Source organism: Haemorhous mexicanus, chromosome 17 (genome assembly GCF_027477595.1).
Source record: "Haemorhous mexicanus isolate bHaeMex1 chromosome 17, bHaeMex1.pri, whole genome shotgun sequence".
Taxonomy (NCBI): domain Eukaryota; kingdom Metazoa; phylum Chordata; class Aves; order Passeriformes; family Fringillidae; genus Haemorhous; species Haemorhous mexicanus.
The window spans coordinates 3,877,392-3,897,867 of record NC_082357.1 but is presented as its reverse complement, the minus strand read 5'-3'; the positions used below and the strand labels follow the sequence as shown (position 1 = coordinate 3,897,867).

The window sequence follows — 20,476 nt, the reverse complement described above, 5'->3', positions numbered from 1 at the left end:
TTTTTTAAATAAACAAATTATGGAAGAAATATAAAGGTAAGCTAAAGAGAAGAAAGTGCTCAACCTTCTGTCGGTTATCAGATGCTAGCCAGAACCTGATGAGATTTGTGTCTGAATCTCACTGCAGTGTGCAAGAACAGCAAAGCCTCTGTTTATGATAAATATGCAAATGTGTGTGCACAGAGCGGCACACGTGTGGATATCTTGGACATGTTTTCTTCAGGAGTGAAACAAATGATCTCAAACCTAAGGACATCCAACACGTGGTCCTTTTATTCCTGAAGTATTTGGACTCCTTGAACCTATGGGTTTTTGTGCTGATAATGGTTACCACAAAAATGACACTCCAAAAGGAATTTATTGCTCCAGTCACCCTTTTTACAGCAAGTTACTACTGCAAACTGAGTAAGCCAAGTACAATTCAAGTCACTAAACTCCAAACAGGTGCCCTACTAATTTTCTTTCCAACTTTACTTTTCTAGTGAGGATATTTTTGGAAGCAAATTTTAACTATTTTAACCATTGCAGCTTTATATATTTCTATTAGGGAAAGAATAATATATGGCTGAGGGATAATTTTTAGTGAAAAGCACTTGCCCAGCTTCTCACCCCAGCCTGAACTACTCTAATCAGGTTTCAGATTTCTGGTTAGTTACTTGCACATAAATTCAAATGCTGATAGCAAAGAGCAGCTCCTATTTAAAATGAAAACAAATGTAAAGTGGGGAATTTATGTTTCTTCAATAGCATGTCTATTCATCTTAAATGAAGGACTGGTTTTATTTCAAATCCAAAGACTTCCTACCTACACCTATAAAAGATTTTAAAAAATTAAATTGTTCAACCAAGATGAAGCACGGTTTCCTAGAAAAAAATACTTTAATTCACAGCAAATTATATTAAAGATGGTTTCATTAGGCATACCAAGTTGTGTCACTTCTCAAGCAGCAAAAAACCATTTGTTATTCTAGCCAGTCTAATACATGAATCAGCACCTCTAATACTCTTTATATTCCATCCCTTTTCATGGGGAGCCAGATTGTAGTCTGGGGAATATAACACTCAAAAATTTTCTTTCAAGTGTGCCTTACTGGCAGCCAGACAGTCTCTCCCCACATCTCCCACGTGGAGGAGAAGGAAATACTCTCTCTGCCTACAGGCTCACTTCCTGAGCCTGTCTGGATCTTTACACTTGATTCTTTTTGGGAATGGGAAAGAAGCTCAGCTTTTCTAAGGCTCACTTCCTGGGCCTGTTTGCATATTTACACTTGTTGCTTTTTGGGGAGGGGAAAAAAAGCTCAGCTTTTCAGAAGCCTTCTCCCTCAGGGGAATGAATTCTAATTCCATTAGCAGCAGTTGTCTTCATGTCCTAGCTGTGCCCTGAGTCACCTTTTGGAAAGAGGGTAATGTTCTTTAACATATTTATTGGTTAATCAAAAATGAATCATCTCTTTCCATACCACCAAGGACAAGAGTGGCTCTGTCTCACACACTGACCTAAATTAACGGAAAGCAGAATAAAGTAGCTGCTCTCAGACAGCAGTCATGGCTATCACAGGCTTTCAGCATGATGGATATACCTGATGACCCAACAGCACTCTGCTCCTTTCTGCTGCCCATGGAACAGTGTATTCTGCTATTTCACCACTGTCCTTTCCCATTAAAAGCAATTTTTAAGAGGCTCAAGTTCACAAGTATTCATTACTCAATTAAAAATGCAGTTTTACCTGGATGAAGCAAAACCCATCCTCCTCCCAGCTCAGCTTATCCGGTGTGGGTGCCTGGAGCAGCAAGGAGAGGCAGCAGAGCAGCCTCAGCCCCACAAAGGTGGGGCCAGCCCAGCTGAGCCTGCTCTGCTCAATCAGGAGTTAATGAGGTAACAAGCCACACCTGGAGCCCAGACCTCATCAGGAGCCCAGACCTCACCTGGAACTGAGACCTCAGATGGAACCCAGACCTCAAATGGAACCGAGACCAGCCCCAGGAAAAGCTTCAGGCTGAATGGCAAATTTCAGCATTTCTGCTCTGTGTTTTATTAGACAAGCATTTCATCCCTTAGTGTTTGGCTGTCTACCTAAAGATACGGAAAGTGAATTTTTACAAATGAACCACTGCATCTTTAGCAATGAAAAACCACATCTGTGTGGCTTCAGTCTCACTGCAAGAATGTGTTATCTTTGAAATGATGTAGAGTTGGATTTAAAAGAACTGCTGTATGTCTTCAAGACTAAAGACCTGGATTCAGCTATCTGCACAAGGGCAAGAAAAAAACCAGTTAATTTTCTGAAGCAATTAGTGCTGTAATTCTTTAAACCAGCGCAGTTACTGACTTAATCAAATCTATGTTTAAATATAAATATTTGAGTATATGTCTACATCCTGATATATCTCTTCTGAAGAAAAATATACACACAGACCCTAAGCGTTAAAAATCATCAAAATGAATCATCTGTCAATCTCAGAGCAAGAAGGGAAGAAATAAGAATGTTCCTCTCTGGGAGACATCTGTGCTACTTTCTCTAAGTGCAAAATGACACAGTGCTGTCACTTCCTGTGTGTATTGCAAATTTCCCAGCTCTGTGAATTATTTGAGATGGAGAAGCACCATTGCTGAAAAGCAATCCTTAAATCCTTGAGCTCTGAACAACGTACCAGGCACCTTCTTTAGCGTTGTTACATCACAAAATAAACAGGAAAAATTCAGAAAATATGTTCTTTTTGAAAAATTATTTTAGGTATTTTATATAATGATAGAAAACTTTACAGAATGGAAGTATTCTATGGAAGTTTCATGGAAAATATGGAATTAAATAGAAAACCCTCTCATCCATTTCAGTTTAAAACCAACACAATTCCTTTTTTCTCTCAGTATCACTGCCTAACAGCCAATTAAATAACATTATTACAAACATATTAAAAGCTTTATGTTTTATATAAATTGCCTTTTTGGTCTGTTTTTTTGGTGGCAGCAACAGGGAAACAAAGCAAGGCTTTCTGCAGGACATTGGGGGCAATGCAGGACAAACACATGCTTAAGGGCTGGGGTTTTTCAAGTTTAGCACACTGGAGAACAAAACTACCACTGTCATCAACAGTCATTTAAACATGTTACTGAACAAATCTACCACCTTCATCAACAGTCATTTAAACATGTTACTGAACAAATCTACCACCTTCATCAGCAGTAGCACTATAAAAATGTTACTGAACAGAGGGAAGTGCAAGCTCCAGAAAGCAGAAGTAATTTCTCGTAGTGGCATGGCCCTGAATGAAATTTTTGCTTTAGGATGCAGTAGAAACCTGCACACACTTTACTTAACATAGATTCTGTAATTCTACGATTAATTTCACTCCTGGAATTGCAAGCAGGAGCAGTGAAATCACTACCCTGAGGTATCCTTTGGATACCACACCCCGAGTGCTTGAGCTTCATCGTGCACTGCAGTTTGCTCTCTCCCTGCCATCCCTGCACTGGCTGCCAGAACCCTCCCAAACAACCCCAAGAAGGCAGAAACTTTAGAAAAGTGGTCTGAACTTCCAACATATTTCCTTTTTTCATGCGAACACAAGGCACAGGGAAAGGCAAACCGAATTCCTGTGCACACACTGCCTTCCCACAGCCCAGGGGAGGAAGGATGAGCCTCTGGAGCTCCAACCATCCCAGTGCTCTCCCGGCTGGGTTCTTCTGTAATATCCAGGATGAGCAGTAGGTGGAAGCAAATAACCTTGTAAAATCCTGTTCAGCCTCCCGTGAAAGATAAACCGAATGCTGCTCAGGTGTTTTACACGTGTCCTTGGCAGCCCAACAAATAATGGTTTTTTTCTTCACAGTACTGGCTTCCAGTTTCATGAAACAGCAGTAGTTTAGAGATAAAAGGTGGTTTGCATCGTTTGGTTTTTTGTCGTTGTTGTTTTGGGGTTTTCTGTTTGTTTATTTGAAATTGGTACAGCCGAAATGGACTCCTTTTAATGACTAAAGCATTTAAAAAGGTAACATGACCTTACTCAAAATAAAAATACACACACACACATATAAAATTTAAAAGTAAGCAGTCAAAATTTAGGTTATTGATTCTTCTGGATTTTTTTATTGACTGTTAAATATCTCAAACCCCTGAATAATTGAGAAAAATATTCAATGTGGTTCTCTATCCATTGGCCATTATGTTTCATTATTGCTGCTAACAAACAGGCTGCCAGCAGAAGAATTCATTTGAATTTCATATTAGTTCTATTTCATCCATCCCAGAGAACAAATTAACCACACGGTAAAACTTACTGAAGAAGAAAATAAATGAAAAATGAAACCTTAGAATGTGACATTCAAGTCTTCACTAAGTTTGTCCCCAGCAACTCAGGCAGAAGCCTCATCAAATCAACAAACCAATTCAAGGATTTGAATGGCTGCAACACTTGCAATGTCAAAGATGTAGGAGAGGAGTTTTATTTTGAAGGAAATAGCTTCATCTCTATTTACTAACATTTGTGGACCAAGAGGTTTGTGTGTACAAGCTCAAACCAGGAGAAAATTGGGCCATCTGCACCTATTTCTGATGCCTCAGGGCAGCCTTGGGGCACTCTGAGTGGAGTCAAAAAGGAAACAACCCATCTAAGCACAGACTTAAAATCAAATTCTCCAGGTTTTAGGGAGCCTTCTTCTCTTGTTTCTAGAAAAAAGCAGGCTGTTAGAGGAAGGTTTGCGAGACTTAGAAACTGAAGTGACACATTTTATAATAAAAAAACGACTGCTTACAAAAATACTGCTGTATTTTTAATGCAGATTTGAAAGTACTGGTGTGTGTGCCCCCTCCCACACAGCCACCCACCACCCGGCTGTGCCAGTGAGCACCCAGCTCTGCTTGCTGCTTTCTGCTGCTTCCAGACCATTGCTTATGCTCATTTTCAAGGCTATCAAGAGTTAATTAATTTTTTTTTTGCCCCCCAAGGAAAGCTTTGACTTTTTTCCTAAATAAAACTTGTTTGAGGGAACAGGTACTGCTGCTGCTGGGGGTTTATGGAGTGGAGTCTATAAAACATTCACACTCCTCTTTCTCTTCCTTCTCTCACCTTCAGGAGTTACTTGTCCTTTCCTTAATGCTCTCCAAACACTCAGAGATGCACAGACACGTCTGCCCAGCACAGAATCCTGGTACCTCACACTCCCCTCCTCTCTCCAAACAGATGTTTCATTAGCCCAGGGATGCAAAGGCACACGAGGGTAAAACCTCCACCTTTCTCCTCAGAGATCCCAAAACCACAGATAAAATAGGCAGCATTGATGGGAGATACCAAAGTAATTTTAAGATGTGAATCAGTCATATAGCAATATCAAGCTGTAAATATTGGCTTCTGAAGCCCAGATCAGGTTAAGACTTAATTTTGGGCTAGTAAATATTCCATTTTCAAAGCCAGCAACAGAAACTGCCATTTGGTAAAGTTGTCAGTTTGGACAGAATAAAAACACTTAAGATTCCTTCATGCAACATCATTTTGACCTACAGGTCAAATCTGAAATGCCTTTTCTATATGTCCCTCTACTTTCATGGCTGAAAATACACAGGAATTTCCAGAATTGCAAATTTTAACAGTTTTAAACTGTTAACACTGGATTTTTAAGCTGAACTTTATTTATCTAATAAAGTTGCCTTAGGTGTCAGGTAGACCAACAGCCACATAAATAGTCCTGTATTTGAAATCACTGAAATCTAAGTGCTCAGTAGATATTCCTGATAAATCCAAGGAGCTGAGAAAGCTACTGGTGTGATTTCAGCTAAGCCACACGCTGTGAGAGCTGAGTAAGGTGACAGCTGGCAATATACACCCAGAGTACAGATGCAACTTTTAGAGAAAGAAACCTAATTTAACAGTTTATGTTTTCAAATTAACAACAGCACAAGGGCACAACACAATTCCTGAAGGAATCTATATTTTTTCAGTCAGGTTTCCTAAATGAAACAAGCACATAAAATTGCTTCATACCTCAGACACCTCAAAACCTCTAGAATATCTTTACTAAGTTTTGCCATATTTGACAGAGAAATAAAGAGAAGCTCAAAGACAGTCCTGTGTTTTTCATAAATGAGTGCCTGAGGAAAAGACAGAATATCACTTGCAAAGCCATGCCCTACTCCAGCTGATCAAAGACCCCAAGGAGAGGTGAGGATGCTGAGAGGAGCAGGATTCACTCTGTGAAGATGCTGAAGTGGCTGCCTGTGTTTACTGAGAGGCAAATGTGTGGGCACAGGGTACAAATCAATAACAGAACTACTTCACTTAAGTCCAATTTTCACAGGATAAGTTCCTTCAAGACTGAAGAGGATTTTTGCTGAACTTTTAAATGGAGTTCAGTCATTTTGGGCTATGTAGTGATGAAAAGCATCATTTTAAAATCAAATAGCAATTTTTCAAGCTTACAGAGTGACAGGATAGGAATTGTTTAATGACAGAAGATGTGTGATGACTGTAGAAGTGCCTTGGAAAATTAGAGCTCTGTAAAGATCTGTTTTCTCTTTGATATTACACTACACTTTTGATTATCCCAACAAGTAGAGTTTCATGCTTTTATTATATTTTCACAAAATATGGCTGTTTCTGTGCAGCAGAACAATTGCATTCCCAAAAAGCTGGCTATATATTTACTATGCTTTCTCGAGTAACAAAGTGAAGCAGAATTTCATATTGGTCTCAAGACTTCCTTTAATAAACAACCCACAAACTTTCTCACTTCTGCCTCGCTGAGGGGGAGTGAGTGGGGTTTTGCTGCCTACTGGGGTTAACCCACAGCCATCAGAAACTTAAAATGCTTCAGTTCCTACCTATTCTCAAAAGTCACGAGTAGTCAGGCCACATATTATCAGTGCTTCAAACACTGGAAATGATTTCAGCCTCCTGGCCCAGAGCTGTGTCATCCCACTAATAAGAAGGCAGGAGTGAGCCCTGCATCCAAAGGACTGCTCCTACCACAGCAAACTCAAAAGGAGCTCTGATGATGACAGCTATTGCTTCAGCATCCAGGGGAAATAAAGAATTGGACTGGAGCCTCAGGTAGCAAGTTGATGTAATTGAGCTTTGAGAAGTTTCCTTGTCGACCAAGAGTCAGTTTTGTGTTCTTGTTGGCAAGGAGAGAGTGACTGAGCTGCTGTTTCTTCCTCCATGCCCAGTGCAGGGTAAACAAGCCCAGTTTTTTGTGAAACATCTGCCAAGCTATGCTGCCATGAAGACAGCAGAGCCCTTTGGTTTCCCAAACACTTTGAGAAGCACACAGCTAAAAAGACACTAGTGACAGCAGAGCCAGCGTGCCACAGGCATTGCCCTGGCACAGGGAGCAGCTCAGCCAGCCCTGCCAAGGAAAACAGCCACATGTCAGAGGCACAGCCGTGGGTCTGCTCCCAAATGCTCAGCTCTCAGCATCCCCAGCACGTGATCTGCTCCCAAAATGCTCAGCTCTCAGCATCCCCAGTACTTGCTCTACTCCCAGGGCTGCAGCTCACAACTTGGTTTCCACTCAAGTGTCTCAGCAGCACATCCATGGACCTCTGCAGTCAGCAAACACACGGTGCACTGCTCCTCCTGCACCTTTGCCTGGCTGCTGCCCTCAGACAGATGCCTTGCCCTCTATAGCAGCACTAAAGTGATGAGCAAAGCATCACTGAACACAAACAGCCCCGGCAGCTTCTTGCAAAAGGACAACTCTGTCTCAAGAGATGTAGAGATTGTCACTGTCATATTTTCTGAACAATCCCTTCATCCGGATTTCTTCTCCTGGGAAGATGAGAGGCCTCAGAGAAATATTATCTCATTTGCTTCTCCCTGTTCTGCTGCTTTGGAATGTGGCTGGAGATTGTTTACCAACAGGTGAATGTTTGATTGGTTCCATGTTAAAGACCAATCACAGTCAGCTGTGTCAGACTCTGAGGAGTCAGTCACGAGTTTTTCATGATCATTCTTGTTAAGCCTTCTGTCTGTATACATTCTCTACTCTTTAGAACAGTTTTAGTATGGCATAATATTATAATATATTATAATATAATATATTATAATAAATATATTACAATACAATATAATACAATATAATACAATATAATACAATACAATATAATATATATCGTAATATAATATATAATATCATAAAATAAGAAATCAGCCTTCTAAGAACATGGAGTCAGACTCACCTCGCCCTGGGGACCCCTGCAATACTACATAGAGATGGTCAAGAGATGTAGGAAAAAACTAAACCAAACCAAATCAAACTAAACCAACCTCCCCCCATCAAAAAAACCATAAAAACACACAGCCCCTTCACACCCCTAAACCCCTTTTTCTTCAACTGTGCACATAGATTTTGTGGTTTTGTGTATAGATCCATGTGCACTGAGGAATTAGCCTTCTTTTTAAATAAGGAATATTGATTCCTTAGTTGTAAATACTTTTACTTAGTAGTAAATACTTTTAAATGTCTAATAAACCAACACAGTATTTTTAATTGGAGTGCAGATAATAAATATCTCTTTGAAGCACTGTGCAGTATGTGAGGACATTTCAGTAGATACTGAAATGAACAGTTCCTGCATTTTCTTTATAACTGATTTCACTGTGTATTCAGGCTGACAAATGTTTTTCCCACACAAGTGTGTATGAAAGATGAATGCAAAAATGAGCTATGGCATTTGGGAGAGAGAGGTGCCAGGTAATCTTAAAGCAGCATAACAAGAAGTTAATAAACAGATCTGGATCAATCAAAAAAATTAATAAAATCAGTTTCCTCCTCCTTTTCTTAAACTAGTAGAGAAATGAAAGGAAAAAAGTAGCCATCAAAATGCATTTTTTTTATCTTTATTAGTCTCATAATCTGCAATTTCTCATTCACCAGACATCTTAAATCATCTATTCCCAGCAGAAAAATCCAGTAGGAATAAAGCAGCACTGCTGACTTTTAGGAGCTGAGCAGGTCTGTAACCCCCAGAGTAGCTCCATAACCCTCACTGTCCCTCCTGCCTAAACACAAAGCTTTTCTACTTCAATTCACCAGCCATGAGCTGAGCCTCAGGGCTCAGGCTGCAGGCTCTGGATCATCCCAAAGGGGGTAAGGACTGATCTCCTGAGCAGGCTAATTACTGATTTACCTGAACAGGGTAAGGGCTCATCACCTGAGCAGGGTAAGGACTCCTTTACCTGAGCAGGGCAAGGGCTCCTTTACCTGAGCAGGGCAAGGACTCCTTTACCTGAGCAGGGCAAGGACTGATTTACCTGAGCAGGGCAAGGACTGATTTACCTGAACAGGGCAAGGACTCCTTTACCTGAGCAGGGCAAGGACTGATTTACCTGAACAGGGCAAGGACTGATTTACCTGAGCAGGGCAAGGACTGATTTACCTGAGCAGGGCAAGGACTGATTTACCTGAGCAGGGTAAGGACTCCTTTACCTGAGCAGGGTAAGGACTCCTTTACCTGAGCAGGGTAAGGACTGATTTACCTGAGCAGGGCAAGGACTCCTTTGCCACTTTATAAGCAGGCAATTTCATCTCACTTAACTCATCCACTCTGTTTCAGAAACTCCTCCTCTTTTTGGCCTCTGAAACATCTCATGGCAATCCCAAGTGCCATCCATTACATCTAATATTGAAAAACACACCATTGTGTTTGGTTTGAGGTTGTTCATCAGCAGGGATGATGGGATGTCAACAGTTCATTTCACCAGTGAAAACTGAGTAACTAGAGCAGTATTTAAAATGCATCAGAGGGCTCCCAAATGTTAGAATTCACACCAACACATTTCTCTCAATCCAAAGGAGAATCCTTCATCCTCAATCCTATAACCTTCAGCTATTTGACACTTATAAAATGTGAATGTTCCAGTTTAATTAATGTAGTAGGCCATGTGTTGACCCAGGAAAAAGATTGCCATGCTTATTTCAAAATTCCAGTTAAAAGATTATCTCACCAAATCTGATGGCATTGCTTAAAAAAAAATAAATCTCTACAAAATGAAGAATTTCATATTAAGAAATGCCAATTCAGCATGGCCAAAAGAACCTGAGGGATAAATTTACATCAAAGATGTGATCACCCCCACATTGCATTTTCTCTGCTCTTTCTATATTATAGGCTAAAATACACAAGTGTGTGCTTTTGATAAAGTTTTTCTTCCAGTTCAATGAAGTTACCCAAGCATGAATACGGGATAGTATCTAAGCTGCACAATTTAAAACAAAGTAAAATAGTGACAGGAGATCAATTTCAAAGCTAAAAAAACTGATTACATAAAGCCCATTTTTGATGGAGCACAAATGGCACTGTTCCTGAACTCAGAACATTGCTTTGGTGAATTATTTTCATCCCATGGTGAGTATAACTGCACACATTTACCCTAAACTAGAAAGTTGTTAGAATCACATTAGAGTAGAAAAATGTATTTCTCCCTCTTTCTCTATAAACCAGGTTAACACACTTTTTATTCGATCTGGTAAATTTTCTAAATTACTTTTTGGCAAGACCAATCCAGAATTTATGATCCTAATATACTGATACTTTTTCCTTAAAGACTGAACACAAATCCTAAACCTTAGAGGGGAAAAAAAAACCCAAAATCTACAACTTCTTCATGAAACCTGAATTTTAGCAGCTTCTGCTCTTAATCCTGCTATAATTTACCCCAAGAAGGGCCTAAAGAACACAGGCTGACAGGTGATATATGCTTCCTATTTTGCTGTTCATATAACCATTAACAATAACTGCAATAGAGCACATGAATGATAACGACCAGACACTCACTGAACTGGAAAATCCAATATTCTTTGCCAAGGTGAAGTGGGGTAGGAGTGGATCTATTAAAATAATTGTGCCTCAACTAATATGTTGTGCATCAGCTCAGTAAACAATGTGCCTGTAAAGTGGTTTCTTATTCCTTTTCAGTTGTAAGGATTTTATTGGGGTGGTGGTGGCAGCAGTAGTAGCAATAATAATACCAATAATAAAATAATAATTTATTAGAATGAGTGAGAAGAATTGCTGCTATAATGTAAACAGGCTGAAACTTTATCTAGAACACCATACTCTGTAAAAAAGTAGCAAACAAACAAACCCAAAAAATAAAACAAAACAAAAACCCCAAAGAAAGAAACTCCCTGCAAAAAAACCCAAAACAAAACCCAAAAAGGAGGAAAAAAAAAAAAAAACCCACAAAAAAAACCCCAAAACAAAACAAATTACAACCTGAATTTTTCTTAGATGGATTCCTGCAATTTAACCAGCCTCAGATTCCATTTATACAAGTGCATCAAAGTACAAGCTCTCCAAACAGCTGCACTCCTAAACTTTACATTTCTTCTTGCTGCTGAGGCAAATTCCAGGGGTGTCACTATCAGTAAAACTGAAATGCCAACAAGAGCTCCATCCCACAGGTGCCACCAGTGCACTCCAAGAGGAAATGGAGATGCCCCACAGCGCTGAGTTCTTTTAGCACAGGGGTCACTGCCAGTGCTGAACTCAGTGCTGCCCCAAAACTCAAGGAATTAACGTGGAAATGTGTCACACATGTGGCAGGTTAAGGTCCAGATTCCTTGCTACAGTAAGGCCAAATGTTGAAATTTTCTCTCCATAAGCAAGGCAGAGTATTTTTCAGAACATATTTTAACTTGGGGATATTTTTATAAATTCCTTCAGAACAGCACTAAGGCACTCAGGCAGGGCCATGCATCCACCAAGTGAAAACACAACTGATATATCCTCTGGAAGACAACCATTATATTCACTCTTCTGAAGCAAAAAGAAAAATACTCTTATGTTTTATCCTAGCTGAACAGAAACTAAAGAATTACAATGATATCTTCTACTAAAACAGAGCTGCTGTTCTGTAAAACATGCACCCTTAAACACAAACATAATTAACTGCTTTTCAGCACTCACTGAAGCCTGAGAGGATCCTAAAATCCCTCTAAATGGATAGAATGATGCATATTTTCATCAAAATGGAAAACATTACATTAATTTATGAGTTAATTTGTTAGAAATTCTGATTTTTAGAAGGATTACAGGTGCATTAGTAGAAAATAGGAAAAGAGGCTTTTTTTTAGTCATTGGTTTTAAAAGTCTTCCTTTCCATTTTGTGTTTCAACATATGACAGTTTGGTATATAAAGGCTGTCCTTAAAACATCTGAGTCACACAAGCTCTCTCTTCCACAATCCATTATCTCATAAAAGAAATGTCATAAATGCAAAAGTAAAAATAGCAACAGCAAGTCGTTAGGGTGAGCAATGTTCACTGAAGGAATCCTGACAAAGACAGTTATTTCCCTCTAGAATCCCTGGAATGATGTGGAGTTGCAGTCATAACTGGAGAAAGCTGCCTCCAAACTGATCAATAATAAAGAACTTTAGGTAAATTAATCTGAGATCTGCTACCAGTTTTGTTTCTTTGTTTCTGCAGCTTTAAATTCCCACCAAATAGAAAGTATTCCTAGGTAATTTTTCACTGCTAAAATTGATTAACCATGCAATTTCAGCATTCCTTACAACAGGTTGAAAAGAACATCTAAAACTGTGGCTAGCTTTACAACAAAAACGTGGAACATCATCCTTTTAGACTGGAATCACTTTTACTGAGCCTAACAATACCAATGATGCAGTCAGAGAAATACATTCTGTAAAATGATGGGACAATAATCAAAGGATAATATTGAGTAAATCCCATCAGATATCACCAGCAACACTTTTTTTTTTTTCACTCATCAGGCTGGAAATCTCCATTTCTTAACGGGGGATAATGCTCCAGTAAAGGCAAAGTGAAGCTGATGCTGAGGAGATCAGAAGAAGCTGCAGAAGAGCAGCCCCAGGACAGGATGGGTTTGGCACAGGATGAGCACTGAGGTTCTGCAGTAGAGCTGCTCCACTCAATATTGTCTCTGCTGGCCTCTCCATGGTGCAAACATCTCACATGTAATTCATGGATAAAGGTTCAAAAAACCCTGTCAGCCCACATCAGAGTGACCCCAGGCTCTGGAGGACCAAGCAGCAGAGGAAGGACAGTGATCTCTCCTGCCCTCAGACCTCCTGCAGTGCTGAGGGAACAAAACAACAACGGCAGAGCAGAACTGCAGAATTATCTCCCCAAATGTGCACGTCCTCTGAAGGCTCCAGCTAACTGCACTTTACATAATTCCCATCTGGCACCCTCAAAAGCAAAAATAACAGAATTCTCAGATGCCATTCGTGGCAAATACTTTATCAGCCACTGTCTGCTGCTTGTCAGGAATTTCCAAGTGCAAAGGGAACTCCAGCAGCTTCTGATCAGCAGGTTGATTTCTTCATATGGGAAACTAGGTAAGATCATGAATCATATTTTAGAGTCTAAATCTGACTCGGAAATTATAATGGGTAATTCATCCTCAATTCTGTAAAGGCAGAAGAACTTAGTTTAACATTTAGAATATGCAAACCAAATATTTAAACAATGCAGGGTAGAAGGAGCACTAAGAGTGGTAATATCTGTCTGTATTTCAACAGAGGCAGCAATTCTGATATCCTGAACACAGAGCACTCAGGGTTTGTGGCTGTGGGCCAAAAGCACAGCCCTGGGCAGTGACAGAGGAGGTTTCTTCAGCTCAACACCTTTGCCAGTCTAACTTCTGATTGCTCCAAGTTCATCCAGCACATTCCACAGAACTGAACTTGGAGAAACTGCAATCAAAAATCTGAGCCAGAATTTCTGACAGCTGAAAAAAATCCACTGAGAAACTGCATTTGTGTTTGGGAAACCCCCAAACAAGCAAAAGGCAGCAGTGCAAAAGCTCAGAGACACCAAACAACCTTAACCCTGAAACTGCCACAGGGCTTTGGGGTGAGGTTTCCATGCCCACCTCCCCACAGGAATTCCCCATTCCCCACAGGAATTTCAGCCACCCCCCACCATTTTAGCCAGGGTCTCAGCTCTGTACTCTACAAAGCAGCAGCTCCTGTTCTAACCCCTTGTTTCTTTGCACATGATTTTCTGACCTACAAAAGGATTATAAGGTTTTTCAACAAGATAAAATAACAATTCTTCATTCCAGAAATAATAATCCCAATGACTACTGAAGTCATCTCCCTTTGCCACAGCACCCAGATAATGCTGCCTCTGTGTGGATGCTTCAAACCTTTAGAAAATAGAAAAGCTTATGTCTATTTTCTTTCTTTTACTCTCATTTCTGATTTAGATGCCTGAAAAAAGAGATTGCCATCCATGTTTGTAGGCACTGAACATTACAATGATGAAAAATGATTTAATTTGTGTGTTAGTAAATCACTGAGTTCAGGTTTTGTAGGTTCTTTTATTTTACCCACAAGTCAGCTGCAGGCTTATTAATGACCCCAGAAAACAGACTGAATGAAAAGCCATGGATATGACATAAATATAAATGTTTCAAGGAAAACGAAACTTGGAAAATTAGAAACAACACTAAAAATTGGTATTTTTTTAGAATAGGTCCTATGTTTACATCCTCCACTGAAATTTTGGCAACCATGACATGGTGATGCTACCTTAGTTAACTGCTGTTAAACTTTTACAAATACACACTTCAAAAGAGAACTTATTTCTTTGAAACTAGGAAAAATATTTCCAACTCCACATCCAGCAATACCAGGTAGGTTCAAACCTAGAGAGAGCAAGGGAACTGAAATAAAAGTTGCTCAGAAAATGGTATTTTGGCAGATTGAGGAAACTGGCATTTGCAAATGGCAAGGTCCTGGTGATAACAGCCAAACCCCTGAGCTGAGATGCAGGACTCGGTGTGCTCAGCCACGAGCAGAGAGGTCCCAGGGTGCACACAGGCCTTGATCTGGGCTCAGGGCAGGAGAACAACTGGATGTGCAGCCAATATTAGAGTCATAACAGTGGAGTGTCAAAGCTGTTTTTTAATGCAATAGAGAAAAAGGAGGGAAAAGCAAGATAGCCTGGTTTATGTTTGGACAGGGAAATTGTCAGTTGAGAGAAGGAGATAAGAGAAAGCCCTGTAGAGAATTGTATAAACTGGGATCCCTACAAGCTTAAGATAGGCTGGGGGAGATAGGAAAACAGGTCTGCTGGCTGAGAGTGATAACCTAAAACCAGAGCTGCTCCCATGTTCTTCAAAAGAAGCACTTTTAATAAGAAAGAAATCCCAGCAAGGCTTCCCTTTCATCTCCCCCTGCTGTCATGGTGCACTAACCATAGAACAAGAGTCACTCCAAGGCTGTGCTCCAAAGGCTCACATTGCAAATATCACCATGAACAGCCACAGAGACAAACAAAAGAAAGGAAATTAATTCACCAAATTATTATTATCAATAAAAAAAAAAAAAAATGGTCCCTTTCTTGGGGTAGTGAAGCTTCTCCACAGTCCTTGCTTATCCTGTGAGTTCTTTTTTAACCCTGCCTGGTCACTTGGTGACAGGCAGAGCAGACCAGCAGACCTGCATTTCCTGGGGGAGAATAAAAGGAGCACAACCCTCAGCAGCACACATTCCCACGGGTGCAGCTCCCAGCTGGAGCAAAACAAAACCTCAGATGTTTAAATAGCTGAGCATCTGTGAGGCTCCAGGAATCCTGGAGGTGCCTCAGCTACTAAAACTGCACCCAGAGGTCTGGGTGTTCACTAACACAGCTTTGGGCAACTGATGGCCCAGCAAGGAAATAGAGTTGACCAACTCTGTTGAGAAACTCTACAGAAATTCCCACATATTGCTAAGATTTCAGTATAAGTGCTGGGAAGGAGGACTTCTAATCAGACAGAGTGGTTCCAAGGAGGTGAAAAAAGGTGACAAGGACATCTGTGACTCCCAGGGTGAGAGGCACACAGCTCTCCAGCAGCACAGAAGCCCAAGAACACCTCTATGGTACTACAGAACAAGTAGAACAGAGCACTGGAAGGAATTCAGTGCAACTGGGAACTCTCCAGCTGTTTCAGAGCTCTCTCAGAGTGCTCCTGGACACTGCAGATCTGCACAAAGTCCTCACCTCCATCAGCCCTGGTGCTCTGCTCTGCCTGCAAGGGGCAAAGCTCCCCCTCCAGCAGCCTCTCTGTGGGCAATGATTTTGCTAGAATGCACTCCCCAGGTGAGAAGGGCTCCCCAGCCAGGAAAAGGTGAGAACAATCCAGCAGCTAACACAGCCCAGCACAGGGTGGGTGCTTGCTGCAGCTGGGCTTGCTCCAGGCCAGAGGCACTTGGGATAAGTCTTCCAGAGGACAAACAAGTCAGCCAGAAAACAACTCACAGCAGCTTTGTGGCTACAACCACCCCCTACACGTGGAAAATAGTCAAACAGTGGAGAACTAAGTTAGCTGTAATTTGCAATTTGATGTGAATAACACCTCCAAGGTCTTTTACTTCAAGGAGAAACATTGCAGAAAATTTTAGTGCGTACATTTTCTACAGAACTCAGTGTGGTCCATTAAAAGGCACAGGGAAAGCTAAAACTTCAGCACACACTGAGCACCCACCACAGTGTTGGAATTTGGGAATATATGGCCACAGCAAGGCAGAGCAAAGGTACACTTCCAGCAAACAGCCCTCTTTCCTAAGTCACTGCTGTTTTTCTTTAAGTGTGCATTCATATTTTACAGCAAAACCAACAGCTGCTTCTGATTACTCTCATGAGAAGCAGTTTCCTAAATTTAATTCTATTTAAACCCAAAAGACATAACTGTTCCATTACTATAACTTGTGCTAAAGTCATTAATATTTCAAGTGCCAGCACAGAATGGTGAGATAAGAACACAGGACTGAGCTGGAAATGGCTGTGTCACACACTCCAAAAAATAATAACGTTGGATTTGTAGAGCAATGAAAATACAGAAGAAACACTATGAAAAACTGGATGTTTATCTGCTCTTGTGTTCATAACTGCTGTGACTCACCCCAGCCCCAAACATGCAGGGAGAAGGGTTCATTGTACCTGGCTCAGCTCTCCCTCTGCTTAGCCATAAATGAGCTGGGGCTGGCACCAGGGCATCTTGCTGCTGGTGCTCCTGGAAATTCAGAGCAGCAGGTTGCTCTCAGGAGTATTTTATAGCTATAGACACAAATGTGTGAGCAAAAACTGTCTTGAGAGGTATTTGGATATTTAGAGACATAGAAAGAAGTTGGCCTTAGCAAAGAGGCTGGGTGGGGCACATAATGAGAAACAAGACAAGCATTTCTCTTACTGTCTGGGGAACAAATAGGTTTTGAAATACAACTGAGATTTTTTTTTAGAGAATTTAAAAGAAATCATTCACTTGATATTTAAGTTCAGGTGAAGAATATTGTTCTGGATTGCAAGGCAGGATGTATTCTATTACCATCTGTATGGCAGTTGTCTAGGTGTTAAGTGGGCAATCTCCCCTTATCTCTCTCCCTGCGAGATCACAATCACTCCTCCCTCAGCAGGGGGCATCCCGTGATAAGAGGCTATTGAATGTCACTGCATGGCTGATAAGAACTGTAACATCCCATTGTGAGATGCTCCGCCCAGAGGGAGGAGCCGAGCATTGCTATCCAGATATAATCAGGAGATTCTGACACACCAGCACAGCTTCTCCACTGGATTCACCAGAGGAACAGCAGCTGCTTCTACTTCCACGGATCTGCGGAGGAAGAATCACCCTTTTTCTACAAGACCCCCTGCTCCAACAGAACCACACCTGACACCTCAGGAGGACTGCAGCCACTTTTCCAACTGGACTGCTGCCAGCACCCTGACCAACAGGGTGTCAGGTTGAGTTCTGACTCTGTCATTTTAGTGTACTGCATTGTTTTTATTTTATCATTTTATGTTTTTTCCCCCCTTCCCTATTAAAGAACTGTTATTTCCTGCTCCCGTATTTCTTTTGCCTGAGAGCCCCTTAATTTAAAATTCATAGCAATTTGGAGGGGTGGGGAGGGTTTGCATTCTCCATTTCAGGGGAAGCTCCTGCCTTCTTTAGCAGGCACCTGTCTTATCCAAACCAAGACAAATATTTTAATTCTAAAAGAATTAATTGCACCAGTAAAAATGAATTAAACCCGCATGTATTGATCAAGTGTATACATCAATTTTGAAGTCACTGCTCAACTTTCACAGCTTAGATAATTTGAGAAGCTTGTTTATTACCCTATACACCATAATTAAGATATGGCCTTATTTAAACAGCAAAGACAAAGTTACATTTCTTGATTTTTTGATTCAAATAGTAAATAAATTCAGCACATAAAAGTACAGTGCCACTGAACATGTTATTACAAAATGCAAACCTGCAAATATAGAGAAGTCATAAGCTCTAAGCCAATCATGTGTTGAAAAAAGGAATCTAACTGCTTGTTACAACTCTAGTTAAGTTTTTTTACATTAAATTAACCCCCAAAGTTAGTTTTATATGTTTTTACTACTTCTCACTGGAATAAAGCAGTAAGGAATATTGCTAGAGCCTTTCTCTAGAAAAGAACATAAAAAGTAGGGATTCAAAACAAGTTTAAACCAAGAAAATAACTAAATACAAATTCAGTTTGCTGATACAATTGTGTATATTCCAAGTCCTTGTTAGTATGATAAGACAGTTAACATTTTTCACTGCTCCAAATTATTGAAAGACTGAGTCTAATTTTTTCTACTTCATGTCTCATTAAAGTTCATGTCTCATAAAAAGTTCTCAGTCTTTTAGTAGCTTGATAAAATATTCAGGTATCTTCTCGTTAGCAAGAGGATGAGTATAAAAAGGTCCCTGCCAGAACACTGATCTGGAGATATCCCAGCCAAATAGTTATTTTTCCTTGCAGAGAACAATAACCTTCTGGGCTAATGAAACTGCAAAAGCAAGGCAAAGAGGTCAGAGTCTATTCCAAAGCCATCACTCCCACCAAAAGCCATCCTTTTCCCTGGGAATATCAAGATCCAAAAGTATGTGACTGCTCAGACCAAAAGCAGATTAAGCTCAAGGCAAAATGTACTCTTATTTGAAAATGAAAAATATTAAGTATATGCTCAACTAAGACAATGATTGACTCAGTGTATTTTACCCTAAATTGTACATTGAAAAAGCTCTAGGATTCTGCTTTAGGAACTACCCCAATCTTCAAAACATAATGCAAAACCAACATGAATTACAGAAAACCAGCATCTGCTTTTTGTTTTGCCATGAAACCTTCCAGAATGGAGCTCCCACCCCTTAAATATAACAGAGCTGCCTCAGGAAAAAAAGCATTACTCATTTAAAACCAGAAACAACTATTTTCTTGTGATTGTTTTTCTGCTGATGCACCCGAACTATTGCATATATTGCAAGAACTATTCTAGAAATTCAGATCAGCAGCAGATGTTTTGTGGAAGGCTTGAGGAGGACTTTTCCAGGGGCTTTTTGGTGACTGGCACCAGAGCCACTTTGAAAACACCTCACTGGGAGCTCTCAGCTCTCACTAGACTCCTGCCAGTTAAGGCACCCCAGAGCCCAAAATCTGCTTCTGATCAAAGCTGAAAGGACAACTCAGCCCTGGAAGGAGGAGAGGGAGACACCTCCATCAGAACCATGAACTGCAAGTTGAAAACAGAAAGCATTTATGGAACTCTAATATAAGGAACACATATGTTCTAATATAAGGAATATATTCAAATCCTTGCTGAACCTGATTCATACACTGCATGAATCAGTCTGTGAACTCATACACTTCAATCTGCTGCATGCAAAATCAAGGCTAGATCTCTCTGGTGATAGTAATTTTTTGTTAATTTGGGTTTATTAAAAAAATATTTTAAAAGTTTTGCTTAAACAGATATGATAAAAATATGTCGGTTTTACATGAATGAGAATATTACTTATAGTCATGTTAAATTCAGTAGCCTAAATATGCAAATATTAAGGAAAAATAGTCTAAAGCAAAAAAGGGAATTCATTTAATTGTAATAACACTTCTGTTTTGTACAAAAGATTACTCACAAAGGCAGTCACAGTCAGAGGGACGGGAATGCAAATGGATAATTTACAGCTGAACACTGGATTTTGCTCATTTGCAGAGCACTCCTGTTTAAACTTCTAATCCAAGAAAAAGAAATAAATTATTTACAAATTGCCAAAAGCCCTGGAAGGTAATTTTTGTGGGCAGTGGAGCCAGGATGATGAGCAAAGCCCAGTTCCAGCAGCAGCTGAGGCCCCCATCAGACCTGCCAGAGCCATGGGATGCCCTGCAGGACCAGGGAAATAAAAAGGCAAAGGACAGCTCCAACTCCACAAATGTCCTGCAACAACTGGCAGGTCACTCTGGGGTAGTTAAGGAATGATCAGCACTAATCCCAGTCTTTTCCAGCAGCCCAGAGTGTGATTCATGGACATCCACCATGTCCAGCACCAATCCTTCACTAATCCCAGCAAGGGGATTCTTTTGTTGGGTTTTGTTTAGGTTTTTTTCAATCCCATCTCTCACTGACTCAGAAAGCAGAATCAAACACTGAATAATGCATTCAATGAGTTCCTTAATTAGCTGGGTGAAGGTGAAACAGAAACAGCTGAGTCAA

At 40.4% G+C, this 20,476-nt stretch overlaps 1 protein-coding gene across 31 annotated transcripts in view; it reads right to left on the bottom strand.

Annotated features, from left to right (window-relative positions):
- The window catches only part of RBFOX1 (RNA binding fox-1 homolog 1), a 1,186,796-nt gene that overhangs the window by 528,290 nt on the left and 638,030 nt on the right, over positions 1-20,476 (bottom strand). The window lies entirely within an intron of this gene.